Source organism: Canis lupus, chromosome 8 (assembly GCF_048164855.1).
Source record: "Canis lupus baileyi chromosome 8, mCanLup2.hap1, whole genome shotgun sequence".
Taxonomy (NCBI): Eukaryota; Metazoa; Chordata; class Mammalia; order Carnivora; family Canidae; genus Canis; species Canis lupus.
In genome coordinates, this window is record NC_132845.1 from 21,868,121 (window position 1) to 21,874,752 (window position 6,632).

Consider the following 6,632-nt stretch of genomic DNA (forward strand, 5'->3'; position numbering starts at 1 on the left):
CTTGTTTCCCCCCCAAGCTGTCATCCCATTGCCCTCTTTCCCTTACCAACAAACTTAGGTGTGTTCTATGCTCCTTGCCTGTGTCTCTGCCTTCCTCATTCCTCTCTTTAACTGTTTACATGTTGCCTTCTGCTTTCTCCTATTGGCCTTTTATTTCAGTGACACTACATTTGTTCCCCTTCCAATAATGCCTTTCTGTGGCATCACACATGCTTGCAACTCTTCCCTTGTGGTTTCTTTTTAAAAAAAATATTTTTAGGGTAGCCCAGGTGGCTCAGCAGTTTAGCGCTGCCTTTAGCCCAGAGTGTGATCCTGGAGACCCAGGATCGAGTCCCACGTTGGGCTCTCTGCATGGAGCCTGCTTCTTCCTCTGCCTATGTCTCAGCCTTTCTCTCTCTGTGTGTCTCTCATGAACAAACAAAATCTTTAAAAAAACGTTTTTAAATTTATTAATTAGTTTATCTTTTAGAGAGAGAGAGAGTGAGGGGAATGGCAGACGGAGAAGAAAGAGAATCTTAAGCAGGCTCCGTGCCCAGTGCAGACCTCAAGGCTAGGCTCTATCTAACAAAACTGAGACCCTGACTGGAGTTGAAATCAAGAGTCAGATGCTTAACTGACTGAGCCACCCAAGCGTCCCCTTCATGGTTTCTTTTGCACTATGTTTTTTTATTTCTATCAAGAATTCCCTGATATATTGTCTTCTTTCTGCTTTTTGTTTTTGGACTTCTTTTTTACTCTGCCATCCTTAAAAGTCTTTATCTACTTCTAGAGTTAACAAATATTTATTAAGTGCCTAACATGTGCTGGGAACTATGCTGGCCCTGGGGATGCAGAAATGAACAAACCACTCACTGACTCTGCATTATTTACTTCTGTCTCACTGCAGATGCAATCCTATAAATTCTCTTTCCAAATGCCTCCAATCTGTTTCCTCTGTCTTATTACAACTGAATCTCTTGTGCAGGTCTATATCATTATTAGCTTGTTTTTGAAATAGCCTAGTAACTAGTGTCCTATCTTCATTCCAGTCCATCCCACATGATATCCCAAACTAATCTTTTTAAACATTTATGTCATCCCCCTTCTCAAAAATGCTCACTGGCTCTTTCCACTGTCTACAGAAGAAACTCCAGACTCCTGTTGGAAAGATGTTGGAAAGACCTTAGGCTTTAGATTCAGAATGAGTTGCATTCCCAATCTGCCATTTACTCATTCTATGACCTTGAATAACCTTGCTGAGTTTTGATTTTCCCATCTATAAGATGAGATTAATGACTGCTGATGAAAACTAAATACAGGGGATCCCTGGGTGGCGCAGCGGTTTGGCACCTGCCTTTGGCCCAGGGCGCGATCCTGGAGACCCGGGATCGAATCCCACGTTGGGCTCCCGGTGCATGGAGCCTGCTTCTCCCTCTGCCTGTGTCTCTGCCTCTCTCTCTCTCTCTGTGACTATCATAAATAAATAAAAATTAAAAAAAAAAAGAAAACTAAATACAAACAGAAGTGCTTTATATTTTCTTAAGTGCTAGAGTGAATACACTTTTTTGGTTTGTTTTAAATTTAGAAATGGTTACCATATTGAAAATGGCCTAAGCTTCAGTTAAATAACCTGTTTTCACATTCCAGCTCCATTACTTATTATCTGTGAGACTTTGAACAAATTAGTAAACCTCTCTATAAATGCTTTCCTATCTGTCAAAACACCCTTTTGTATGGATATCTGAAAATTAGATGCAACAGGGAATGTGAAAACTTCTAGCAGTGCATAATTCATAATAGGCATTGATTTGCTTCTTTTGGGTCTAACCTCCTTTTCTTACAGAATATCACAATCTACCTCTTTACAAACTCTATTAAACAGAGTCTATTTGATTTTCCCAATTCAGACAGTGTACTGCAAATCAGTGTACTGATAAATGGATCAATGAGTAAACCAGTTTCTGCTTCATCATGAAGACACTCTCAGTTCTTCAAGGCTTATTTAAAATGTTGAGATCTCTCTAAAATCCTACCCTAATTCCTAATCTCAGTTTCTGAAGTTAAAAATCTTATAATTGCATTTGATTAATCTGTTTCATTTACTATCGAGGAACCAAACTATCAAGTTCTCCCAGCTCTTTCTGTGAAATAGTTCTTGGAATCACTTTTCTTTTCAATCCCATTATGCCATTCCTTCAGCGTAATGATTTATTTTTTAATGACTGCTACCATTTATGAGCGTTGCAGTTCTGGGCTGAAGACTTTGTATACATTCTGTCATTTGATCTTTAAAACACTCTGTGGGGACACCTGGATGGCTCAGCAGTTGAGCGTCTGTCTTCGGCTCAGGGCCTGATCCCAGGGTCACCTGATCGAGTCCCACGTCGGGCTCCCTGCGTGGAGCCTGCTTCTCCCTCCGCCTGTGTCTCTGCCTCTCTCTCTCTGTGTCTCTCATGAATAAATAAAATCTTTAAAAATAAAAAAATAAATAAAACACCCTGTGAAGCAGCTATTCCTATCCTTATTTTATATATCAGAAAAATCAAGACACAGCTTACGTACCCTGCCCAAGTTACAGTTAGTTCAGTGGCAGAGTGGGGACCAAACCCAGATATGAAGTCAAAGCCTTTGAATGAGTTGGACTTTTTTAAGTTGAGTAGAACAAAAGATAAGGATTTTTAGAAGAGTATTATGAAGAGATACAGAAGATAAAGAAGCACAGGAAACTTTCACGGAGGCCTACTGTCTATTTTGAAAGCAGAATATACTAACACCCTAGTTATCCAGTTATTTTGTTGGGCTCTCTGACATGAGTGTTTGAGGCCCTAAAGCTTTTCTCCTTCTTTTTTTTTTTTTTTTTTTTTTTAAGATTTTATTTATTCGTGAGAGACACAGAGAGAGGCAGAGACACAGCCAGAGGGAGAAGCAGGCTCCCCAAGGGGAGCCTGATGTGGGACTCGATCCCAGGACTCCCAAGTCCTGAGCCAAAGGCATACACTCAACCGCTGAGCCACCCAAGTGTCCCTCTCCTTGCTTCTTTAGCTCTTACTACTTCCTAACTTCTGCTGCCTTATGTGTTTGGCTATCTCACCTCTCTCTCACTAATGTATAATACAAATGCTTTACTCCAGTTAAGGCAATCCCTTCACCTTTCCCAGAACAATTTCTGTCTCTTTGTTGCTGCTCTGAATACACATACTTCCTCCCTTTCTCTCCACCTGTCAAAAGCCTATTCTTTGAGACTCTTTCATTACTTCGTCCCAACAGCTCCAGTGGATTCTCGAGTAATTACTATGTGTTAAATCATTTTGCTGACCCATGATGAACCTGTAACGAGACCAAGAAATAAATCTTTTGAGATTTGGGAATTATTAGTTCTTGCAACATAATCTAGCCTATCGTGACTGCTACATGGACTTCAGGAAAGTTACTTAGCTTCTCCAAGCTTCACTTTCCTTATTTGAAAAATAGAGATTAAAACAGTATCTATCGGGACGCCTGCGTGGTTCACCGGTTGAGTGTCTGCCTTTGGTTCACGTCATGATCCCTGGATCTGGATCGAGTCCCACATCAGGCTCCCTGCATGGAGCCTGCTTCTCCTTCTGCCTGTGTCTCTGCTTCTCTCTCTGTGTGTCTCTCATGAATAAATAAAAAATCTTAAAAAAAAATACATTATCAAAGTTGCTCTGAAGATTAAATAACACAGATAAAAGTACTTAGGTTAAATATAGGTAAAAACAGCACAGTGTTAAGGAAGATATATATATTAGATGTTACTTATTTTTTCAATTTGCATTATCACCAATTAGCAATTGGTGTGTTAGCAATGACAAATGAACATAATGGAGAGTGTTATTTGCTTTTTAAAATATTAAGTTTCAAATTACAAATGTTACAGATTATTGTAATTTTAGCTGAAAACCTGGGCAGCTATGGATTAACACATTTTAAGAGAACTACTATTGAGTTAGCCTACCTCATTATAAGAAATAGCTCTCTTAAAAAAAAAAAAAGAAATAGCTCTCTTATGTTTTTTTTTTTTTCCATATCATAAATCTTGGAATACCATGAAAGAAATGTTTCATTTATATTCACTCTCTCTAAAACTCTTAAGCTTATTATGGAGATGTTATCTTTGTTTTCAAGGGCCTATTTACACTAGGGATATATTGTACTATAAATAACAACTTAAATATGGAATCCAGGTTAGTATATTTCATGACATCTCATGCTATTTCTTTAAAATATTTTATTTGTTAATTTGTTTGAGAGAGAGAGGTAGGGAGAGAGAGAGAGCACAGGAGCAGAGGGAGAGGGATAAGCAGACTGTATTGAGCGTGGAGCCTGAGGAGGGGCTCAATCCCACAACCACAAGATCATGACCAGCTGAAATCAAGAGTCAGATGCTCAACTGACTGAGCCACCCAGGCACCCCAACATCTCACACTATTTATATTTAAATTTTCTCTCCAGTTGTATTATGTACTGGTTTATTATTGGTTGAAGACTGCCCAGACCTGATAAAGATGATAATAATGAATACTAACATCCATATTAATTCATCATAATGTAAAAAGTGCTTTTACATACAGTCTCATTTGATGTTGAATCCTGTGTTATATAATATTTCCATTTCTAGTTGAAGAAAATCAGGCTCAGGGAGTGACCTGTCTAAAGTAACAAAAACTGGGACTGTAACCTAGGTCTCTTTACTACATATTTCATGCTTACAAACTATAGTTCATTACCTATAGTAAAAAACTATTACCGGAATAACAACTTAACATGTGCTCTGCAGATCTGTGTATAATTAGTCTTTAAGTCTATAGCACAAATGTCATATAAAAAGGCAAAATTATCATTATGACATTTTTTGGGTCAGTGACAATGTGTTAACTCTGGGGACATTTTTTTTGCGAGCTAGCTTTTTCAGACTAATAAACTTGGTAAGGCCAAGATAAATTTAGACAATATAACTCTTTAAATGGACAGTAAACTAACTGGCTTACAAAAGCACTTCATCAAGAGCCAACATGAGGCAAGGGTTTCACATTCCTGTTTTGAAAAAATTTAAAAATACTGCTTTATCAAAGAAATTTTGTTTTGACTAAACTTAGTTGCACTGAAAAACAAGCATCTATATTTCAAAAATTAAAGAAACCACAAGTGTACTGAAGAAACTGCCAAATGAAAAAAAAAGGGTAGATAACTAAGATCTCCTCCAGATGCCACATGTAGGATCTTCAATCCTAGGAAATAAAAGTTTTAAGGAAACATTTAAAACAAACCAGTTGCTATCCAATGTATCAAGAACAATGTATCTGATGAAGGTGCCCAAAGCGAATTAAATGGGATCTTTTAGTGTTTAGAAATTGCGGGATCCCTGGGTGGCGCAGCGGTTTAGCGCCTGCCTTTGGCCCAGGGCGCGATCCTGGAGATCCGGGATCGAATCCCACATCAGGCTCCCGGTGCATGGAGCCTGCTTCTCCCTCTGCCTACGTCTCTGCCTCTCTCTCTCTCTCTGTGACTATCATAAATAAATAAAAATTAAAAAAAAAAAAAAAAGAAATTGCAACACAGGGATCCCTGGAGGCTCAGCGGTTTAGTGCCGCCTTCAGCCCAGGGTGTGATCCTGGAGTCTTGGGATCGAGTTCCGCGTCGGGCTCCCTGCAGGGAGCCTGCTTTCCTTCTGCCTGTGTCTCTGCCTCTCTCTATCATAAAATAAATAAATAAATCTCATGAATAAATAAATAAAATCTTAAAAAAAACATAAATTTAAAAAAATTGCAACACACACACAAAAATAGAAATTGCAACACCCCACTGTTTTACAATATAACCTCTTCTTCCAAATGACGGATGACAAACTTTGTGAAGACTCTGACATATACTACAGGTCACCCTGGAGAGAAGCAAAGATGAGAGGTGCTTGATGGTCGGACCCACTTTCCTTCTCACCCTCTCCAGCAGCCAACGTTCAACACACCATGAAAAGGGGCTAAGCGGGAACCTCTTTAGCGTGGCTCACTGTCCGCTCTACTACATGGGATCTTACTTCTAGTTTCTGGCTTGGTTATTAGCAAGTCACTTCTCTGAAGGTTTCATTTCCCATAAAACAAGAAAATGGGTAAAGGCCCATAAAGAGCTTTGATCCGAACAACGTCTGTTAGGTGTCATCACAAAAGCGTTTCCTCCTGGCGATGTAGACGGGCACACGACGTTCTGCTTTCCCGACATCTCGTTCCCGAGCCCGGGCCTCCTTCTCTCAGCCCCAATTTGGGCTCCTAAAAGGAGATGAAATCCGGCGCTCCCTCCTCAAACAAGGCTGGGGGAGAGCTTCGAGGCCACAGCTGGTTAAGGGGCGGCGGAGGGGACCCACCCTCGCCCCCTCCCAAGCCGGGCGCGGCAGCCCGAGGGCCGGCGCGTGGCGGGCCGGCGCGTGCCGAGGGGCTCCCAGGTACCAGCGCGCGCTCGCCCCGCTCCGCTCCCCGCGAAGGGGCAGGGTCCCCGGGCGCGTGCAGAGACGACGGCAGGCGGAAGCCGCAGGCGGGGAGGCCGGACCGTTCCCGCCGCGGGCGGGTGGGGGAAGGGCTGCAGCCACACCCGGAAGTCGGTCTGCGAGGGAGAGGGGGGGCCGGAGGGGGGGTGAGGCT